The sequence below is a fragment of the Macrotis lagotis genome, chromosome 4, assembly GCF_037893015.1.
Source record: "Macrotis lagotis isolate mMagLag1 chromosome 4, bilby.v1.9.chrom.fasta, whole genome shotgun sequence".
Taxonomy (NCBI): domain Eukaryota; kingdom Metazoa; phylum Chordata; class Mammalia; order Peramelemorphia; family Peramelidae; genus Macrotis; species Macrotis lagotis.
In genome coordinates this window covers 45,314,588-45,338,596 of record NC_133661.1, presented here as the reverse complement: position 1 = coordinate 45,338,596, position 24,009 = coordinate 45,314,588, and the positions used below count along the sequence as shown (strand labels likewise).

The 24,009-nt window shown below is 37.3% G+C and overlaps 1 long non-coding RNA gene across 2 annotated transcripts in view; it reads left to right on the top strand.

Annotated features, from left to right (window-relative positions):
- The first annotated feature begins 5,442 nt into the window (after positions 1 to 5,442).
- The window catches only part of LOC141520805 (uncharacterized), a 222,801-nt gene continuing 204,234 nt past the window's right edge, over positions 5,443 to 24,009 (top strand). The window contains exons 1-2 of one of the 2 annotated variants that reach the window (XR_012477745.1): positions 5,443 to 6,507; positions 11,229 to 11,368. This is a non-coding gene — a long non-coding RNA (uncharacterized LOC141520805). Of the gene's footprint in view, positions 6,508 to 10,048; positions 11,369 to 24,009 lie in introns of those variants that run through there. The other variant, XR_012477746.1, reaches the window with a different exon arrangement.

The following is a 24,009-nucleotide window of genomic DNA, read 5'->3' as shown; positions in this document are numbered from 1 at the left end:
GACTCCATCATCCCAACCTTCCTCAAATTCATGGAAATGATGCTGTCAGGGAATCACAAAGTCATGATACTAGAGAGAGGTTAGAACTGACCTCAAACCCATCTGTGCAAAAATATTCCTAGTGACATTATTTGTATTGCGAAAAAACCTGAATCAGCCCATGTGTCAAGTGATTTGGGTACAGATAAACAAACTGTGATGTGTGAAAAGAATGGAGGATTATTTTACCATCAAAATGAAAATAGGAAGATCAGACAGAATTGTTGGAAGACCCATATGAAGTGATGCAGGGGGAAGAAAACTGAATTAGGAAAAAACAATACACACAATGAAAAGAGAATAAGAATAGCCTCTTCCTCTCAGGATTATAGTGTAGATAAAATGAGATAATATTTGTAAAGTGTTTTGTGTACTTTAAATGTTTATATCACCATCATCACCACTACCACCACCACCATCACCATCATCATCATCATCATCATTATCATCATCATCTTCACCATGATTCTGAAAATGATAAAATGGGAAGAGTATTGTATCTGTAGTCAAAGGATTTGCTTTCAAATACTGCTTCTATCAGTTTCTACCTTTGCAATTACTCCAGTTATTTCATCCTTCTGAGCTTTCCTCATTTGTAAAGTGAAGATTCCTTTTACCTTCAAATATGTGATCATATAGCATTCATAAAAATGTACAGAAGAAAAAAGGAAGAAGGAAACTTGGAATCTAATGAGTTGGTTTTTTGTGTTTATTGTCTTTAAACGACTTTGTAATGGGGTGTAGGAGGAGAAAGAACATTGACTTAGAAGGAAGGAAGCAAGTGTTTATTAAGTATTACTCCTGTGCCAAAAACTATGCTAAACTCTTCACACATAAAAGTTTTTGATCCTCACAGCTACCTGTAATGCCATTGGTATAAGAAATTATGAATTTGTTCATTTTATAAAAAACATGCAAAGACTTTCATGAAATAATGAATAGCAAAATAAGCAGAATGTGTATGATGGAAACCATATTGTTTGAAGAACACCTGTGAATTTGCCACTTTATTTTGAATACTATCAATACTCAAATCAGCTCCAAAAAGACCCTAAGAAGGAAGATGCTTTCCACCTCCAGAGAAAGAATCCATAAATATAAGTATGCACAGTATGGGTCTACGTCTATCTATCTAATCTATCTATCTATCTATCTATCTATCTATCTATCTATCTATCTATCCAATCTGTATTAAATGGTGGCCTTCTCTAGTTAGACTGGGGAAGAAGGAAGATAGTTTAGAACTTAAAATGTAACAAAAAATTAAATGCAAAAAGTCAAGTTCTCTGGGAGGTAGATGCTATTTACTGAGGTTTATATCCCATTTTACAAGTGAAGAAACTGAGGCAAACAGAGGTTAAATGCCTTGACTGGAGTCATATAGTAAGTGTTTAAGACCAGATTTGAAATTAGCTCTTCCTGATTTCAGATCCAAAATTATATTTACTATACTAAATAATTTGGATTCAGGATATACCTGGCATCCTAAATATAGAGATGGAAGGGAAGGACATTCATTGCATATCATCTAGTTCAACCTTCTCATTGATGAGGAAATTGAGGTCAAGGGAAGTTAGATTAGTTGCCCAAGGCTCCATAGGTCACAAATCACAGTCAGGATTCTAAATCTATTCCTTTTCTTCCATTTTCCCCCCTTCACTGTAACATGTTACATCTCTGTTCCCCTAAGCCTCCTTCAGGTCTATGAATACATTATTTCCTCTCTCTGAGTCTCATTTTCTTGCAAAAGCTGTAAAATGTTGAAAATAATTCCTAAAGTTCAGATTTTTACAATATCTTGTGAGGATACAATGAAATAGCATGCTCAGAAAACTTAGATCACTAATTGTTAAAAAATTGCAAACAAATTTTTACCTTAAAGTACTAATTGCTAAATAATAATCAATTTTTTGGTTTTGCATAAGATTATATTTAAATATGTTTTAAAAATAATAAAAATAATAAATAATAAAAATAAATATAGAATATTTAAAAAATAAAATAGGCTGTCAAAACTGACTAAGAAATTAAGAGACAAAACAATTCTACTACCTTCATACCTTCTGGCATAAAGGAATGAAATGAATGGTTCAGATTTCTGATTTTTGTGTCATTCAGATTTCTTCTGTATCTCTCTCTACAAATACATTGCCTAAATTCCTGTATGAAGAAAGTTCATGACCAGGGTATGCACCCTCTCGAGAAGTAGAAATTGCTAATTAGGGTGACTTCATGAGGGACAGCTTCATTCTGTGGTTTTCTATCATGTCCAGTTCTCAAGAATTTCTGTAATAACCTAAATGTAAGAACTGCCTTGAACCATAGTTTGTTATTGAACTTCCTTTGATATGTTTTTTTTTTCCACAAAATGATATCAGGAAGTCATACAAGTGATATCCTGGATTACTTTCTATTCTAAACATAGTGATCCAACACAATGTGAATTCTTGCTTGACTTTTATTAAATAAGTGAGCAATGGTCTAAGAAAAGTCAAGATCTTTCTAATTTTTTATATCCACCTTCATCAGCTGTTTGAACCCTAGATTTCTCATCGATAAAATGAGGCATCAGGGAATACTGGAATGATTACTGACTGCCTTTGGAGTGAAAGGACCACAGAGAGAAATATGAGCCAGTTCCTTTCCTCAAGGAGTTTACATTCTAAGAGAGGACAAGGAGGGGAGCAGGCAAAAGGATGTATGGGGATGATATCTACCAGATCAATACATTCAAAGTACATGCAACAGAAATTTCAAGTAATTACAAAATTCAAGTTAATCACATGAGGTTGGAACATTAACTCTCCAGAAGAAGGGATAAGGAATGGTCTCCAGTACAAATAGGTTCCAATTCCATGAATGTTGGGCAAAAACATTTAATGTCTCGGCTTTATTTCTAAAATGAGGATCTTGAGCTATGTGGATTCTAAAGACTCATCCAACTCTAAATCTAAAATGTTATGCTGTAAAATAGCTGTACTGATTATTTCCAGGATTGTTGAAAGAATGCAGACTTAAAACACTACTAAATTTAGTATTTTCTCCACCCTTCTTTCCTTCTTCTACAGATACATTTGTGTATATATAATACACACATGTGTGCATACACATATTATATGTAGCCACATTACATGTTGTTACTGTTATGTAAGGCTATATATCTAGAGTTGGAGTTGATCTAAGAGGTCCTCTAGTGTGTCCCCTTTATTGTATGATTGAGGAAACTGAGTCAAAGAGCAATTCACCCAAGGTTACATAGGAAGGTCAGATACCAAGACTAAGAAATAACAGATAAACAATCTACATATATTAAGATCCCCAAAGTTGAAATAACAAGAAAGAAGTCTTTCTACTCATTGATAATTGGATTGAATCTTAGGGGTGAATAAGACAGGAAAATCCTAGATGACCAAGGTATTTGAAGGATTTGGAGGGGCAGGGTGAACCATTAGTAAGAATTGCAGAGAATGAGAATTCATGTATGAATCACTATCTGACTTGATGAAGGATGACACACATTATGAGTTCTTTGTTGTTGTGTCATATCAGTCATGTCTGACTTTCCATATAGGGTTTTCTTGGCAAAGATACTGGTTTGCCATTTCCTTCTCCAGCTCGTTTCATGGATGGGGAACCAAGACAAACAGGATTAAGTGACTTTGCTAGGGTCATTTAACTAGTAATTATCTGGGCTGAATTTGAACTCAGCTCTTCCTGGTTTCAAGGCACGCACTCTATTGACTACACTACATAGCTGCCCACATTAATAAGTTCATCTCTCCACTAAAGTCAAATTGAGTGGTTACAATCTCTGTGCTGGTTGCTGAGAAAAAGATAAGTGAAGCTCACCAGGGTGTGGGGCTGATGTTTACAAACCTCTGGGACTGAGTGCCTTGGAAAAACAGTATATTTAGCCACAAATTTAGGACATGAGTCTCCTCCTTTACCTTACACTGACGGTAAGAGTCAGCTGCTGCCAAATGCTAACACAACTGGCTTCCATTTGGAAGAAGGGGAAAGTAAAATTGTCCCACCTCATCCTTGTGTTGCCTTTGATGCTATTGACCAACCCCTGCTTCTCCAAATGCTCCTCTTGAGCTCCCATTATCCTAGGTTTTTTTCTTTCTGAGCACTCTTTTTTTCCATCTTCTCTTTTGCTTCTCTCCCTCTTCTCATCCCCTAATTATAACTCTTTTCCCCCAGGGTCCTATCCTCAGTTGTCTTTTGTTCTTTTTCTTTCTCTATTTTCCTTTCCTTGGTGATTTCATTTATTCCCATGCCTTCAACTTCAGCCTCTATATAGATGACTTTCTCATCTGTTATCCCCAGACTCAGTCACTCTTCTGACCTCCAGTCCAACATTTCCATCCATCTTTTATTATCTCCCCCTGGAGGTCCTGTCAGCATCTCCAATTCGCCATGTCTAAAGCAGAATTCCTCAGCTTCCCTTTTACTCAGATATCTCTCTTGATATATTTATTTATGTCGTGGACATCATTTCTGTCTTCATTTGCCCTCCAAAATACTCAGGTTCATTCCTCATATATATTGATAAAGATAGAGATAGATAGAGATCTATCATCTACATATCTAGCTATCTAGCTATCATCAATCATCATTTAATCAGATGTCAGATCCTTTCAAATCGACTCTCTTGTATCTCTTCTCTCCTTTCTATTCCCTATGTCTGCTTCAGTTCTGACCATTATTATATTTCTTCTGATCTATTGTAATAGCATTCTAATTTCTCCCTCAGTTTTCAGCCTCTTTCTCATCTAATCTCTACTAACCATGAGATTAATCTTAAAGCACATTTCCAATTATGTTAGCTCTTGTTTTAAAAAAAAGTCCACTTTATGGTATACTAGATTTACAGCTGGAATATAGGATCATTGAGTTCGCTTCATTTTTTAAATAAACAAAATTTTGTTTTTCCTCCCCCTCACCCATCCCTACATTTAAAAAAAGAAAGGAAATAAAAATTCTTGTAATAGATATACATAGTCAAGAAAAACAAAAATATTAATATCTCAATCTGTGGTCATCAACTCTGTCAGGGGGTGGGTAGCATTTTTCATCATGGATCTTCCAGAATTATAGAGTGTATCTGAGTCCTAAATTTAGCCTTTCATAGTTACTTGGTTTTTATGATGTTGTTATAATTTTTTCTCCTAGCTCTGTTTACTCCATTCTGTAACAGTTTATACCAATCTTCCAAGGCTTCTCTGAAACTGTCCCCAATATAATATTTTTTTATTTTTATTTTTCATATATCCATTCATTCCACAATTGATATATGACCCTTTGGTTTCCATTTTTTTGCCACCATAAGAAAGTTACTACAAATGTTTTTTTGTATATACGTGTCTTTGTCCTCTTTCTTTTATCTCTTTGTTGTATTGGTCTCATTGTGGCATTACTATGTGGTTTTAGTAACTTTGTGGATATAGTTCTAAATTGATTTCCCAAATAGTTGGATCAATTTACAACAGCAACAGTACTTTAATGTCCCTGTTTTTTTCTCAGTCCCTCGAATATTTGTCATTTTTCTTTCTTGTCAACTTTGTTAATATGATGTCATCTCATTTTACAAACCAAGAAGCTAAGACACGGGAGATAAGATGTTTTGTTTAGAATTAATTAATAAATATCTGAGGCCGGATTTAAACCCAGGTCTTCATGAATTTTATCTTAGTACTCTGTCTACTATATCACATCATCTTAATATCTTTTGAATAAAATTTGAAGTCCTTAATTTGATATTCAATGTCCTAAGATTGTTCTTTCAACTTACATTGTTAGAATCATTGTGACTCTGCTGACTTCACTCTGCATCAGTCCATGTAGATCTTTACATCTTTCTCTCTATTAATCACATTCATTATTTCTTAGCACAAAAATATTCCATTACATTCAGGGATCACAATTTGTGAAGTCATTCCCCAATCAATAGGCATCTACTTTGTTTTCAAGAGAATTTTAATTATCTAACTGGTAAATATCAATATGAGCATTCAAAAATGAGCTGGACATTTTGGTCCATTTTTCTTGAACTGAAAAGATCAGAAGTAGGTCTCATCATAAGCGTTCTCCACTCGCTGTTCACATCCCTTGAATAGTATTAACTTAGAGTTGCTATTTTTCTTATGGGTACCAATTGACCCAATATTAGGGCAGAGGAAAATGACTGTTTTGAATTATAATCAAAATTCTAGAAACATATCATTTTCATACTCCTAGGGATAAAAAAGATGATTTTGACCACTACAATGAATACCATAGAGTAAATAAAGAGTAAAATATATGAGTCACATGATATAGACTACTTGTACCTCAAGAAATACAAGATCCCACTTTTTTATTTTTATTTTTATATGTGTTGGAATGGAAAGAGCAGAAGGCTGGCAATGAAATCAGGAGGATGAGTTCAAATCTTCTCTCTGACCCATACTGGCTGTTTGACTCTAGGTAAGTCACTAAATCCCTCAGGCATCTCTTAAAGACTAAATTTTAGAGAAGGTGCTCAATCTGCTTTGGGAGGAATTTTCTTAATTGAGAGTTATTTATCCTAATAAAATTAAAGATTCATTCCCTATCCCCACTTTGGAATGGCATAATGAATCAAAAATGTAGTATTTTTTTAGGTTTTTGCAAGGCAAATGGGGTTAAGTGGCTTGCCCAAGGCCACACAGCTAGGTAATTATTAAGTGTCTGAGACCGGATTTGAACCCAGGTACTCCTGACTCCAAGGCTGGTGCTTTATCCACTATGCCACCTAGCCACCCCTGTAGTATTGTTTTTAAGAGAGCCAATAAAAAAAGAAATAAAATCAAATAAATAAAAAGAATAAAAGAAATAAATATGACTATTTAAGAAGGCTAGAAGGAAAGGGAACCCTTTCTCAGGGCTGACAATCAGAGGGTTTTAAAGTCTCATGACAAAGCTGGTGCAAAAGTTATTTGTAATATTCCAAGCTGAAATGCTCCACTCCACATGTTGGCCCTTTCTATCTTTTGTACCAGTGTTTTTAGTTATGGGGAGAAGAATCACACCTTAATATTGACGGCACATTTTCACTGAGACACAGTTAGCAGTGTTTAGGCATCAACCCCAGATCTTGACCATCTCTGGGAAGAAAGCCAAAGTTTTGTGTTCACTATATGGCTGAAGCCCAAAACAGACTAAGGTTTGTAGAGGAACAGAGCAATTAACAAATTCATGAATAGTACTTATTTCTTCTCCCAAAGCCATTTGTCTCAAATCTATTAATAAATAAAAAAACATGTTTGTATTTCTTTCAAGTATGTTTGGATTCCACACATTTCACATTTCACATCAGGGACCAAAGAGAGAGAGAGAGAGAGAGAGAGAGAGAGAGAGAGAGAACAGTCAGCCCTTGCATTCAAAAGGCTTCACAGCCAAAAAAGGCAAAAAAAATAACAACAAAAAACCCACTGCTTTTTTTTTTCAACAACCAAGTACTTTGGGAAAGAGAAGTACAAATCTTAATCATAACTCATGGATTTGCTAATTATTAATCCCTGGTTCCCAAGGATTTGGTTCATAAATTTGGAGCAAGAAGGGACCTTAGAGACAATTGAATACAACCCCTTCAATTGAGGAACTTGAGGCTTAAAGAGTTAGGTGACTTAACCAAGGTCACATAGATAGTATTAGAAGTAAAATGTGAACCCAAGCCCTCTGTCTCCAATGTCTCTACTTTGTTTCCTGCTCTCCCCCCCCCACCTAACTGTACCACACTGTCTCTTTCTAACAATGATATAAGAAAGGTACAAACCAGGGAATATATATAGTTCAAGGGTACAAGATAATTTTGTTATTTTTAGTTGCTTCTGACTTTCCTTGTTCCCATTTTGGAAGTTTTCTTGGCAGAGACACTGTAGTGATTTGCCATATCCTGCTCCAGCTCATTTTATAGATGAGGAAACTAGTGCAAACATGGTTAAGTGGCTTGCGTAGCGTCACACAGCTAGGTCGGCAAGTCAGATTTGAACTCCTGAAGATGAATTTTCCTGCTTCCTCACCCAGGTACCACCTATCCAAAGTCTAACTGTCCTGAAAGAGAATAATGACTGGTAAACAGAGAAAGTCTCGTGGAAAAGATAGCATTTAGTGTGATTCAGTAGGCAAAGATGGACATCCAAGCATGGGGGAGCAGAGGAAGAAAAGACATGGAAGGAAAGGCATGAATGTGTAGGGAGAAATCAATTGTCCAGTTAGCCTGGAATGAGTGTATATGGAGTTGCTACCTTGTGAGACCAACGTGGAAAGATGGAGAGGCACCATACTATGGCCTTGGTGGGCACTAGGAGCAGACTGTTGGATGAATACTGTAGAGCCACCTGAGTAAGGTTTGGAGTGGGCACGCAACATTGATTTGTCAGTGCTTGGTAACTGGATATAAAGATGACACCAGAACAAATAAAGGAGTGAACTAAGACTGGGTAATAGAGACCATCAGATGAAGAATGGACATTACCTTTGCTAAAGCCCCTAACTCCATTTGCCATTGGTGTTGTGAATTTTATTTCCATTAGAGCTAGGGACACATCTACCCACTAATGGGGGTGGGGAGAGAGACCCTTGTTCTTTGGACTGAGAAACAAGTATTCCTATTCCTTTTGTAATTTCTAATAAAGTTGCTTTCTGTACCAATGTTTATTAGGATCTTGTCACTTTTTTGTTTAGAGAGACTAAATACCCTTGGAAAGGGTGATATTCAGATTAGTCATATTCAGTTGTTTTCAGAAAATTTCTAAGTGGGGAGTAAATCTGAACGAGTCTGATAGTTATTAGAGGGAAATTACTCAGATTGTATTCAGCTTATTTCTCTGCTGTTGACTCATGGATTGTCATGAATCAAGTGTTAATGATTTCCCCAGGTTGTGATCCTGCCTTTGTCTGAAGACCTCTAGTGAAGGGGGAATTTACTACTACATGGGATTAAATTATAAACATTAAAGACTTAAGCCAACTATAATCCTCCACGTGTATGTGCCTCTTTAATGTAGATTTCTAGCTCTAATTTCTTAAGCTACCAAACTATTGGGATGAAGCTTGCTGGTATTTCTGATATTCTCTGATTTTCTATGGGTAACTTTGCTTCTGATGTGCAAAACTTAGTCTTTTTATGCCTCAGTTTTTCTCAGCTGCAAAATATACCTTAACTCTTGATGTACTATGTACTGAAGAGCTTTGAATAATAATGATAGTTGATATCAATGTCAGTTTTGAAGTCTGAGAAGGGCAAAGAGCAAGTCCTGGCTTTGGAAGTAGAGATTGGGATGTGACCTTGGACAAGTCTTTATCTCTCTAGTCTCAGTTTTCTCATCTGTGAAATGAGGGAAGTGAATTTGGTGAGCAGCCTCTGAGGTAAACTCTAGCTCTAAATTTATATCCCTGTGATCTCACTTGATGCCAGCAATAACCCTCTTAGGTGCTTTCACTATCCTCCCCGTGCACAAGTGTGTAAACAGGTTTAGAGATTTTTAGGTGCTTAGGATCACAGAGTAAATAGGTGTCTGAGAAAGGACTTGAACCCAGAACTTCCTAATTTCAAACCCAATACTGTTCTTTGTGTTTATGATAAAATGGTTGAGAATCTCAGAAGACCAATTCCTGATGATGTAAGAAGACTTTCTGTAAAATATTATAAACAGGATGCCTCTAATGAAGGTGTTGCATCATTAAGTAAAGTTAACTCTGATTTTATATATATCTCTACATGCACATATATGTATGTTTATATAAATACACACATATATTTGTAAAATATATTTTAAATGTACAGGTATGTTTATATGTATGAACATAAATATTCTCAAAATATTATGTATTATTTTGCATAATATTATATAATTGATACATAACATCTACTATATGCACATATAATTAATATTTCCCTTTAAGTATTTCCCCAAACAAACCCAGACATGGCCAGGGTCAGTCCTGCAGTGACCTCCTTTAGTAATGAGGGTCATCCCCCCATTGCAATACCCTAAGTAAAGGCCCTGGGGATATCCCTTGTGTATTAATCAAGGACATAGAAACCCAGCAGGCTCCATTGTGTTCTCCTCTTCTGACTAAATTCTCCAATCTGGGCTCATAATTTGGGGCTTTTTGAAGACAGGAGCTAGATGTAAGATGTAGCTCAGCCATAATGACTTAGACATGGGGCATTTCCTGGAGCTTAATGATCAGCTGGAGGAGGGTCAAGGAATTGAGGTCTGAGGGCCTTCAGAATACTCATTAATCCCCAGGAAGCTGATATTATTATCCTGGTCAGGTACCGGAAAACCAAGGCCAAAGGAGATCAGGAGGCAGGCACTAGAAGCAGAATGGGCTATTGTCATCGCTCAGACACACTCAGTCTAGTGAAGGACTGAGCCAAGCACAGAACCAAAGCAAGGTCCAAGGCAGGGTCTATGCCATAAGAGAACTGAAAAAAGTGAAAAAAATGAAAGCAGAAAGCCAGAAGGAAGAATCATAGGGAGTAGATTGTAGGGAAAAGAATGTTGAAGATGGAGTCTCAGGACATATGTTTGAATCCTGCCTGGGAGAGCAAGTCACTCTATCTCTCTGGGCCTAGATTTGTAAAAGGATGGGGTTGAAATGGAACCATATTTCCTAATTTAGGGTCCACAGACTCCTGAGATTTGAGAGGTCTGTGACTTTGGATGTGAAAAAAAATCTTTATTGAAATTTAGCATTCCTTCAATTATTTATATACTTTATTCTGAGAAGGTACCCATCACCAGACTGATATGGGAGTCCATGATACATGGAAAGATTAAGATCCCCTGGATGAGAATACCTCCAAGGTCGAAGATGCTCTGAGATCTGAGATCCTAGCTCTGGGTCTTGATCATTGAGACACTGAGATCCAAGGTAGAGAAAAAAATGGAGGAGAGAGGAATATGATGGGCCAGGGCTTCTCCTGAGACACTTCTGAGGGATCAGAATTGGAGGGAAGAGCTGCATCCAATGCAGACCTCAAGAACAATTTAAAGGACTCAGAAATTAAGAGGAGAGACAATGTCTAGATGACCGGGCTGGCCTTTCTGTGTGGGGCAAGAGGGAGCTAGATCAGATAGAGTGCGATGGTGTCCAGGCCAGTGTAGGAAGCTTAAAACATCAGTGACTTTTCTCTCCTTATGTTGTCATTTCAGTGAATGGACAGAAATCAGAGGTTTCTGGTACTCCAGAGCAAGTGAGCAACAATGAAAGAAACCAGGACCTTATGGATAATGAGGTGGACTGACAGCTAAATCCTCCTTCTAAAGCTTAGTAGCTGTATGACTGACCATGTGTAAGCCACTTATTCTTTTTGGAAATAGTTTTGCTCATGTATAAATTGTGGATAATAATATTCCTAGTACCGACCTCATGACATTAATGTAAGGTTGAAATGAGGCAATGAATGAAAAGCAGTTATAAATGTTATAATTATCATTGTCATGATTAATGATATCTTATGTTTCTCAATTTTTTGGAGGGGAGGAAGAAGTGAATTGAGATATAAACAGTCTGAAGACAAGTCATCATTCTGCTATTATCTTTTCATATTGGATGCTCTTTGGACTTTTGATCAGATGCATTTAATAATTGCTTTTTTGTATCTGAATAAAGACATTGAAATGTAAGTTTATCTTCTGAACCCACTCTTTGGGGTTTCTTTAGTAATAGACAAAGGACCTGACACTTAGATATTGTGATTGGTTGGTAGGGTAACATTGACAAAAAAATGTCATTCTTGATTTTTGATGAATGGATGCTACGTCCCAGTGGGAGGGTTACAATTCTATCTGCAACGATGCTTCGGTTGCCAGCCAATTTGTCTGTTGAATTTGTAAAGGTTTATGCAATTTCTCTTGGTAATTCAGAAATCTGTAAATTGTTAGTTTGTACAAGATAGCAAGCAGTGGGATTATCATAACAATGATAATGAAGCCATGGTCCGATCCAGACAAATTATTCTAGTTGGACTGATTCCCAGTCCCAAACATAAGAGAATGGTGAATAAACCTTAGGCTAGGTGTCATGGAAGGGGGAAAATAAGCAGATTGTATCTCTATGAAGTGAACCTTGAATGACAGGAAAGATTGTTGCATCCATTGATAATTTTTGAACAAAGGAATGACATATTTAGAGCTTCTTAGGATGGAGTGGATGGAAGAGATTGCAGGCCCTGAGGTGGGTAATTTAGGAAAGACATGATGACTAGAATTAAGATGGTGGCTAGGTGGAGAGCAAGAAATAGATACAATGGAAAGCATCGAGGGAGAATGAAGAGAATTTAGTAATTTGACCTAGACTCTAGGATTAAGTAGAAAGGAGCTTTCTCTTAGGCCAAAGTTTTGAGCCTGAGTAACTTTATGCAGATATTCTAGTTTCTTTTGGATCCAATACTTCTAGTCTCAAGTGTTTTTTTTTATCCAGAAATGAAGGATGGAATGGGGTGGGGAGGGGAAAGAAGGAATTGTGATGCATTGGACTGAGTTCGGAACCTAGATTTAGAGAGCTCAGGTTCAAATTTTGCCTCTTATGCTTACTACCTATGTGACTACGGGAAGTCAAACATTTCTCTGGACCTCAGTTTCTTTAGGTGTAAAATAAGGAGGTAAGGGTTGCTAGGTGGTACAGCGGGTGGAGCGCTGGCCTTGGAGTCAGGAAGACAGGAGCTCAAATCCAACTTCAGACACTTGACTGTTACTAGCTGTGTGACCTTGGGCAAGTCACTTAATCCTGATTGTCTCACATCCAGGGCCATCTCCAGGCATCCTGATTCACATCTGGTCACTGGACCCAGATGGTTCTGAAGAAGAAAGTGAGACTGTTGCTTCAGCACAGCCCCCTTACTCAAAGCCAATCCATGTGCTTGACATGGCAGCATCTTCTTGATGTTGTGGTCTTCTTCGAAAATGAAAGACACATTATTAAAATAAGGAGGTTGGACCCAATGACCTGAGATCCCTTCAGCTCTAAATCTGTATTCTTAAGGTTAGCTAATGATTTCCAGACCATCTCTGTCTCCCTTCTTGCGAAAACATGCAATCCCATATAAGGGTCTATGCTATTTACCCTCAGACCCTGCATATCATCTCTGTGAACTAGACCCAGTATTTGGCTTTCCAGAGGGGTTATCACATCTGACATACCAATATTTACAATTCTTTTTTTGTGTACCAGAGGTTGTGATAACCAACCGCAGAAATCAAAGCACCATCTTCCCCAACTCCTATCCCTACCCCCATCCTTGGACTAATTAGGAAGAGAGTTGAACTCAGAAATAGGTGAAACAAGTGGTAGAACTTTCCAAAGAAACCCAAACCTCTCTTGTCATTTGTACTGCATACTTTTTGAGGTGAATAGGTCAGGTTGATACAATGTATGATACCCCTATGTATGAGCCTCTGTGGTAGACTAAAATAAACACTAATCTAGGAGCTCTGAGAGTGAGGGATTTGGCCATGGATCTGCCTCTATAATAGTTTATGTGATAGTGAGTAAGTGGCTAAGTTTCTCTGAGCCTCAGTTTACCTCCTCTATAAAAATGTTCTGTTTTTTCATGAAATTATTAAAAAGACAAAATGAGATAAATGCCCATTAATTGATTGATTAATTAAAGAATGTTGAAGCACTTGGAAAAGTGTTTATTACAAATCTATATAACAATCACAATGCTAACTGCTGGGGATATAGAAAATGCAAAAAAAGTTGCAGAAGGAGATTAAAGATTATTAGAATCAATACAATAGAGAGGATTTATGAAGTAGCTGTGATCTACCTAACTGCTACATTATCTGATAAGTATAAGAAAAACAGAAGATGTGAACCATACCTTTATGAAGTTTATGGTCTAAACAAAGATATTACCTTGTATAGCAGTTAAGAATAAATTGCCTGGTCCATCCAGTCCAAATGTGATTTAGAATTTGGCTAAAGAAAGAATCAATTTGAGAACTGAGGGAAGGATTTAAGCTGAACCTTGCAAGAAAACTTAGGAAGAAGGAAAAGGGGAAAAAAGGAAAAAACAAGGAACAAAAATAAAGACATAGAGTTGGGAATGTGGCTGGTGGCTTAATGGATCAATGAAGAAACCATGAATACAGTGAATCAAAGGGATTATTTTAGAAGTCAGTAGGACATTAATTAGGATAGGTAAAGTGAGCCCAGATCACATATGGCTTTAGTTCTGACTTGATGCAATAGGAAAGGGGGAGCCCTTGTTAACAATGCAATAGATTAACTTTTGAAGAAAGTTAGCTTGATAGCAACCCAAAGGATGAATTGGAGGAAGGAGAGATTGACATAAGGGAGGCCAAATGAGAAACTGGACACTTCTATTTCATGTATTATGTAATGAAGATTTAGATTTGATGAATAATCAGAGAAAGAGAGAGAGAGAGAGAGAGAGAGAGAGAGAGAGAGAGAGAGAGAGAGAGAGAGAGAAATAATTAGGAAATAAAAATAAGATTTGGTAACTGGATATTGAATATATGAAAAGAGGTGAATCAGAGGAAGGGATGTACTAATAAATGATTAACAACTGACTAGAGGAAAAAACAAGTATAAATACATGCTTTAAATATAATCTTCATTATTAAAATTAAAATGCAATATGCATTATTTAAATATCCAACAAAATAATAATTTACATCCTGATTTATTACATTTGATGATTTACCAACTGTTGTCAAGAGCAAGTATGAGCGGGTTCCACTGTACCACTGGTCTAGGGTGACTGAAACAATGATAGAATCCTAGAGAGGGCCATTGGAAACAGTGATAGGTTTGCAAGAGAAAATGAAATCATTTTGAGACATGGAAAATGGTATTACAAGTTGAAATATTCAGAAAACCATAGTGGATACAGGATTGCAGCTAGGGTGAAAGAGCAAACAGAACTAAGATTTACATTTGGGAATCACATTTGAAACTGAAAATGGATGAACTGTCTGAAAGAAAGTGTAAAGAGAGAAAAGGAAAAAAATGAACCCTAAGAAACACATCATAGGGAACAAAATGGAAGAAATACAAACAGGGAAACAGTCATGGAATTATTGAATTTTAGATCTAGAAGTGTTTAGAGAAGAATTGAAATTATATAACATCACTCAATTAGAGGAAGTGGGGAGTTCCAAAAGGAAAGTGGCCAATATTAGCAACACAAGAGAGACTGAGAAAGAAGGTGAAGAATAAATAAATATTGATTTGAACATATGATTTTCTCTCTTCTCTCTTTTCTACCTTTCTTCCTTTCTATCTTCTATCTTTCGTCAGTGAATGCAGGGGTGGTGATAATGATTGCAGTAATAAGAGATGGAATCAATAATTTTTCTCATTAGGATAAGGAGGGAGAAATAAAAAAGATGGTATGGAGATATTTCTTATCCAAAGGAAGCCACCTCATTTTTTGTTTCTGCTACAATGATTTGGTATTTAAAGCCCTTTGCAATCTTACTACCCTTTGTCTTTCCATTCCTATTTCATGTTAGCTTCCTTTAAGCAGTCTATCGTCTGCTCAAACTGTTTTATTTGCTATTATGATGTTCCCATTGTTGTGGTTTTTGTGCTGCCAGTGTCCCATGTCTGGTATAATGCACCTATTAAGTTCTATTGTAGATTGTAGACTATAGAATCCTGCTCCCTTCAGTGTTCAGCTCAGCTCTTACCTCCTCCTCCATGTGGTCTTTTATTCCCTCTTCCTTCATTTCCCCACCAGTTCTTAGCACTTCATATCTCTTGAAATTATTTGAAGAGTTTTGGATTTGTTTTCTATTTACTAGCATGTGCTCTTTCCAACAGAAATTAAGGCCCATGACTGTTTTGTTTGAATCTGGGTCTCCCCAGTGACTAAGCACAATGTTTGGTCCCTAAAGATCATTTAATAAAATACTTGTTGAATTGAATTGCATTTTAGTAGGGCTGGTCTTAAGATCCTCATTTTGCAGATGGAGATCAGCCATGGAGATGGGTTAAATGATTTGCCAGATGTCACAGAGTTTGCTAGTAGCAGAGCAGAAACAGGAGTAGACTTGTGGTCATTTGTCACCAGGTAAGCCATAGCTGAATAAAGAGGAATCTTGGAAAGTTGTCAAGTCATTCTTGTCCCAAGAATAGGGACTAGGTGAAATTATTTAATTTTCTTTTTTCCCCCCCTAGATAACCCAGTGTGGCTACTGTGGTCATACCAAGGCCTTTACTGATCACAGTTCCAGAACCATCAGCTAAAAGGAAGGAAAGGAAAATACTAAGTCAGTAAGGAAAGAGAACTGCAATCCTGTGACTTTACCCCAAGGCTGGAGGTCAGGACAGAGTTTAAAGTATTCTCACACCATCTGTGAGGCCTATAAATGTCTTTAGGATGCCTTCCAGGAGTGAGCTAAGGGACACAGATGGATTTGGTGAGGACAATGAAAGATAATTCCCCCTTTAAAAAAACATTCACATGGTGAGGGAAAGAGAGCGAGAAAGAGACAGACAGAGACAGAGCTCATCATAATTGCCAGAACTTGAGTTTCAATGTAGAATCTTGTAAAAATGGGTAGGAAGGGCAAGATCAGGGAGTGAAGGGCTTTCTCTTTTTAGAATTATTCCTTAGCATCTCTCTTTAATACAGTCTTGTGAATGAAAAAGGCAATAAATGTGAAATTTTGATGAGGAAATCAAATTATTTCTTATTCCCTCTCCCTCTCCTTTTTTCCTCTTTCTCTTTATGCTGCAAGAAAAATGGCACATTCTAAAATGAGATGATTTTTCAAAGCTTCTTTCCATAGGCAAGAGTGATTCTTGGATTTAGATACTGTATTCATAATAAACTCTTGAAACTACTTAGATTTCTCACTTTGATCTTCCTTTTATTTATATTTATTTCCCTGCAAGTTTAGTCTTTTTAAAAAGTCCTCTTGTTAATTTACTCTTGAGATAGTTCAATTTGAACAAATTCTTATCAGCTTTTCCATCCCATAACTGATCCCCAGGAAGTCATCTAGTTCACTTCTCCATCTCTGTGGTCACCTATTTTTAGGAGATCTGCTTTATTTCTTTAGCCAGAGTTCAGAGGTCAAGTGCAAATTAATGGGTAACTTTCCTGATGAGGAGCTAAGAGGTCTTGTTGTGGAACCTTTGGCAAACTATGGGGTCTCTGAACTCCCCCACATGTGGACTGAGTTCCCTTCACAGCTGAGTCTCTCCCTCACAGAGATATTCGGAGGGAGGCTCTTAATGACCCCTCATTCAGAGAACATTCAGAGGACCTACAGATAAAAGATGCTGCAGAAGTGGAAAGCAGCCATAGTTCAGATTTAACTAGACAGTTGGGATGTTATTTACACCACACCTGGTACTCTACTTTCTAACATTGTGATACATGGTTGATGGAATCAAGGGGATATACAAGAAATTTTTTTAAAGCAAGGAACTAACCTTAAATTACATGTTATCATCTCAGAAATGTTAGTTGAAGGGCCTGAATGTCTCCTGAATGTTTAGAGGCAAGATTAAAAAGAGTTTGGATATTATATGTGCAAGATATGATGCTTTCATATCTGGCTTAAGAAATTAATTCTCCAACCTTCTAAAATCTTAACCAATTCTTTTCACAATCTTAATCTTCATAATCTGATGATACACTTAGTTTTGTATGTCTATGCATCTCCTAATGAAAATACAAATTTTATAATTGAGTTTGCATCAGTAGGCTTGATGTCAGTCCTTGGCAAAACTGTAGGATGAATCATTAAACAGATGGGTAGGGACAGAAACCAGCACAGTTTCACTAAGAACATTTCATTCCAGACACACCTGAAGCTTCATTTTGCAGATGAGGAAAAAAGAAGCTTAGATATATTGTGACTTTCCCAGGGTCATAGAGAGTATGGATCAGTTGTGGAAATTGAATCCATGTCCTCTGACTCCAGAGTCAATATGTGTTCCATTGAATTCTGATGCCTCTCATCATCCTTATTATATTGTTGAGATTTATGAATAATAATGTTTGTTCTTCATTTTTGAAGAAGACTACAAGAGGGAAGTGATGCCATGGCAAGCACATGAATTGGATTTGAGTGAGAGGGAGCTGTGCTAAGTCATCGGTCTCACTTTCTCCTCCAGAGCCATCTGGATCCAATGGCCAGATATGTATCAGGATGACTGGAGATGGCCCTGGATGTGGGGCAATCAGGTTTAAGTAAATTGCCCAAGATCACACAGCTAATAAGTGTCAGGGACTGGATTCAAATTCCTGTCTCCCTGATTCCAAGGCCGATGCTCTATGCACTGCACCATCTAGCTGCCCCTTGAGATTTATGATGTTATATGTTGGAATTATAATATTCAACATTCACATTCATATTACCCCATTTTTTCTTTTCACAACCTTGTGAAAGTGGGACCCCAAATAATTAAGAGGTTGGATTTTAACCCAGGGTCTTTTACTACAGATTTACAGAGAGGGGGCAGCAGCTCAAAGTTTAGAGTAAATATCCCAGGTGTTCACATGAACTATTTGTGCTCAACCTGTGGTGGATCATTGTGAACTTGTATTGATCTGATCAGTCATAGTTGAACACACTCTTATTTGTCTCCAGCATAGTGATGCCATTCTGGTCTTCTTCAATAACAGAGGACAAGAACCAACCAATGAACTATAACACAAACTAATTCCAAATGGGCAGCTATTTGACTCAGTGGATAGTGAGTGGGTTTGGAGTCAGGAAGAATCAGGAAGATGCATCATTTTGGGTTCAAATTTGGTCTCAGAAGCTTCTTAGTTGTGTGACCCTAAACAGCATACAACCCTGTTTGCTTCAGTTTTCTCATCTATAAAATGACCTAGAAAAGGAAATGGTAAACCATCTCAGTGGTTTTGCCAAGAAAACTCCAAAGGGATTCTCAAAGACATAACTGAATAGAGCAATAAAAATAAAGATATTTAAATTAGGTGATAAAACATTATTTTCATTTTTCTACCCAGGCAGCTGAATAGGGTCATGGATAGAGCACTAGACTAATACAAATTGGATACTAATCTGTGAAGTACTGCCTTAGAGAGATGCCTGGGAGATTCAGGGATGTTTTCACAGTAACATAGTGAGTGGGAACAGAAGCAAATCTTGAGTTCCCATCTTCCTGATTCCAAGGCTGGTCCTTTATCTTCCAGATTGGACATGCAGTGGTACTGATCAACATGAAAGAGTGTTATAAATGTTCCTCTCTAAGAGGTGGCATAATGAATAAAAGGTTGGATGAGCAGGATGCTTAACCTGATTTGTTCATCGATTAGTTATCTCTCCGTGCTACAATTTCATCTTCTGTAAAATGAGTATAATTATAGGACCTCTCTCAGAAAATTATTATAAGGATTAGAAAAGGTAATGTATAAAAAGAGTTTTGTCTGCTTTAACACACACAGTGTAAATATTAGCTCTAATTATTTTTGTCCCCATCTTATTTGATAGAATTCAGATAGGAAAAGTCCTGGGAAAGTCATTCTCCAAATACTGTTATTTTGTACAGCTAAGTTTAGATTAAGATGAATGATTAACCCCCTGAAGTGGTCTCATTTATTCAAATATGGGCTTTTTGAAGTCACAATTATGTAAAATATGGTTATTAGCTCCAACACAATGTAAATATGCAATGCAGATTTTAGTATTGTGACTGACCACTTCAGAGACTCATTATTCTTACTCATTAGGACATAGTTTAATTATTGGATAACTATTGAATGAATAGATGAAGCGATTACCTTTTAAAATCAGATAAAAGCATTGTGATATAATTTCCTATTCTGTAAATTTAGTGAATGATCTTTGGTACAACCAGTAATAGATAGGATAATGGAAATGACATTCTTATTATTCTTATTTCTTCTTCTTCTTCTTCTTCTTCTTCTTCTTCTTCTTCTTCTTCTTCTTCTTCTTCTTCTTCTTCTAGCTTTGACCTTGGTGTTATACAGCCCTGACACATTGTTGAAAGACTTTTTGCAGGCCTTCTGCATTTTGGGGGATTTATTGGGGGTTTCATGAATGAATTCTTCCTGAACCAGGTTGATTCTGCAACTTTGGTTTCTTGGAAGCCCAGTGCAGTCCTTTGATGAATGCTCATGGGAAAAGTTCAGAACTTTTTCGGGAACATTGGTCCCCATCAGCATGCCACACTCGAGATAACCTGACAGTGCACGTGCATATGAATATCAAGTCCCTTTGCATGTTCAGAGGAGGACTTTCCTCTAAAGGGAAGGAGTGAACCTCAAGGGAGAAATGTAGAGTTTAAGTTCTATGGGTGGAAAAACAAACAAACATGATGACAGCTACTTTTCAATGGCATTTTATTTAGACAAAGTAGATAAGAGTTGAGTTCAAAGCTGCTTGATATCAGTTTTTTAATTTATTTTTTAAATACTGTTTGCTCTTCTGTGTTGCAGCTGATTTGGACCATCAGCGGCAAACTGGGATTGCTCACTTCAGTCAAGTGCCAAATAGTATCACTAATATTTATGTAATTAATGCAGGGCAAAGTTCATGGCTCCTCATTGCCAAATTCCGACAATTTCTTTTTTGGCTCTCTTTACACATGAACATAACTGAATTCCATCCACAGTCTGTCTAAGCAAAGTGTTTTTGACTACCAATGTTGCTGTGAACATCCCTTCTTTACACCCAAATTTTGTCAATAAGATAGATACCAAGACCCAGATGCCTTCTCCCCCATTAAGCTTCCTCAGTGTTAGGGAACCTTCTCATTGTTGAATCTCTCTCATCATTCTTGCCCTACTGGCAAGTTTTGGGGATGGGTCAGGCTTCATTCCCCTCCAGACTCTGTACTTCATCACCTTGCTCCTGTATTGAATAGCTTTACCTCTTTCCTCATTTTGGACTCCCTGTTATATAATATCTTCTTTCATCAGAATGTAAACTCCTTGAGGGCAGGAACTTTCTTAGGTGTAGGTTAGAGTAGATAATCTCTTACCTAGATGCTCTAAAGATTCTCCTTGCAAAGATGGAGCAAGGGTTTCTTACCATGTTTACATTTGACTATTGTTGTTACTATTAAGAGGGAGGTCAGTCAGTCAACCAATAAATATTTATTAGTTACCTACCATGTGTACACTGTATTAACCACAAGGAATACAAAAAAGAGGTGAAAAAAATAGTCCCTGCCCTTAAGGGGCTCATAGTCTAATGGAGATGGGCATGGACTTGTGATTTCATTGGGATAAGGAATCTCTAATGAGGAAACCCTTTCCACCAATATAGATCAGCAATGGTTCTGCTACTTAGAGTCTTAGAGACCTACATGACATCAGAGAGATGATGCCATGACAAACTCATGAACTAGATTTGAGCGACGGTGGCTGTGCCAAGTCATGAACTTCACTTTGTCCTCCAGAATCATCTGGGCTTAGTGGCCAGATATGAATCAGGATGACTGGAAATAGTCCTTGGATGTGAGGCAGTCAGGGTTAAGAGAGTTGCCTAAGATCACATGGCTAGTAAGTAACTGAAGCTGGATTTAAACTCGGGTACTCCTGATTCCAGGGCCAGTGCTCTATCTAGCACTGATGGGGGCAGCTAGATGATACAGTGGATAGAGCATTGGCCCTGGAGTCAGGAGAACCTGAGTTCAAAACTGACCTTAGACATTTGATACTTACTGACTATGTGAACTTGGGTAAGTCACTTAACTCACTGCCTTGCAAAAACCAAAAAATAAAATAAAATAAAGTAAAATAAAATAAATAAAGTACTGACTTTGGTATCAGGAGGACATCTCAGAGGTCAGGTAGATAAACTGTTTAGTGCTGAATTATCTTCACTTGAGTTGGGCAGGCTTTTTGCTTTGAGTCCTGAGGTAATAAGAAGTATGTTTGCATGAGTAATAGGGAGGGGAGCGGTTAGTACTCACTTCATGGAGTATATTTGGGGATTGGCTTGTGGAGGCCATGGACATGTGCGCTGGTCACCTTCAGTGAGACAAGTACTTTGGAAACCAAAGCTTGTGTTTGGTCCCTATATTCTAGTCTCCTCCGCTGTCAAGATGGCAGGAGACATCAAAGATTATTGTCCGTTAAGCAGCCACAGCAGTTCATTCAGTAGACTGAAAAGAGAGAGAAATGTCTCTTCTCATTCTCTTCATCTTTCCTTCTGAATGTGTAGCTTAGAACTTCAATGGCTCTCCCTTGGACTTCCCAAGAGAAGGAAAAAGCATATTTTCTTTCTTTCCAACCCATGGCTATTGTGGCTGCTCACTCATGTTAGTTAGAGAATATACTTATCACAAGGGTAAGTCTGTTCTTCAGGCCTTAACAACATCTTCTCTATGTTTGTGACTTCCTTGGGAGACTATCTGGATTTTTAAGTCAGTGTCAACCACCCTGGCTCTGGGAAGCAAGTCCTGTTGTAAAATGGTATACTCTGCATCTGACAGAGGTGAACACTGCTGATGAATAAGCCATGTCCACCAAGCTGATCATAAGTTATAAAACTGCTCAGGCAGCATTTCTGAGGTGAAATGTCTATACTTGCTTTAAATATTTGCCTATTTTCAATATTTGTCCCCTACCTTCATGAGTCTTTTGTATTCTTCACATGTCTTTGTGGAAGAAGGAATAAATAGTTATTCTATACTCAATCTCTTTTGCATATTGATTATAGAAATACTATCAGTTCCTTTTGGGGGATTTCTTAGATATGAACCAAACTTTATTTTAGAGATTGTTTTCATATTTCTACTGTGGGATAAAGGCAAAGTGAACCAGAGACAATGAGTAAAAAAGCTTGACCCTCCTCTCTCTCAAGTTTAGTTTCCCTGAGAACCTGTTCCATGTGAGACCAGGACTTTGGCCACTTAGTGGGAGAAGGGCAGCCCTGCCCTCTGCACCAATGGGTCTTTATGGTCTTCTTTAAGAAACTTTATAGTATCTATGTAAGGTATACATCTAAAGGGTACCTAGCATTGATTGAGAAGACCAGGGTCTCTTGAACTTTCAAGGGGAGCTTCTGGGTCTCCCAAGTCCATATTTCCTATCATTGTTTATCTGCTTAAAGAAAGAAATACAAAAAAAATGTGCCTTGAGAATCAATCTCAGACACAAGTATGAGCAATTCTTGGGGGAAAGCAGGAGTGAAGAAAAAAGAAGTCTTCCCCCAAGGCATACATTCAGTAGAGAGGAAGGGATGAAGTTGTTTCTTCTTCTGAGAGAACAACCTCTTACTGACCATTGGTCAATCTTCTTGGGTACAGTATCATTTTCTCCCCCTGAGATTTGAAGGAAAATCATATAGTAAGCAAGGGCCTTACATTACTTATAGTCCCTTTACTGAGAGTTCAAGGCTTGTCTTGTTGGAAGTGATCAGGATACAAAGTCAGTATTACCTTTAATATTCATTAGATGGCCAAGTAAGTTCCATGGTACTAATTCTAATTCATGCTCCCTTATTCCCCTTGACCCTTGGCCTCCCCACTGAAGCAAGGTGCAGGTAGAAAAATTGGAAACGGAATAATGAAAAGCCTGAGTTTGAGTCTCAATTCTACCAGCTGTATGATCATAGGCAAGTTTTCAAATCTCTGCAGCTGTTTTCCTCATTTATAAAATTAAGATAATAATGTAAATAGTCCCATTGAGGGGATAAAAAACGTAGCACATATAAAATGTTTGGTAAGAATGTAGTCTAAAATGTCAACTGTTCTTATGCTGTTATATCAAAGAAGTGTGATTTTTATCAGCAAAAGAATTCCTTTCACCAATTCAGAACCTGATCTGTCTATAACCTAGATCAGAATGGGGTCCAAAGATGTTAAATTACTTGATATTCCCAGATAGTAATAGCCAGAGGGGTATGAATTCAGTTCTTCTTTATGTCCTGATCTCAGTCCACTATGTCACACTGTCCTAGATTTCTTTTTTTGATTTCTTTTTTATGAATTAATTACCTTAGCAAGATC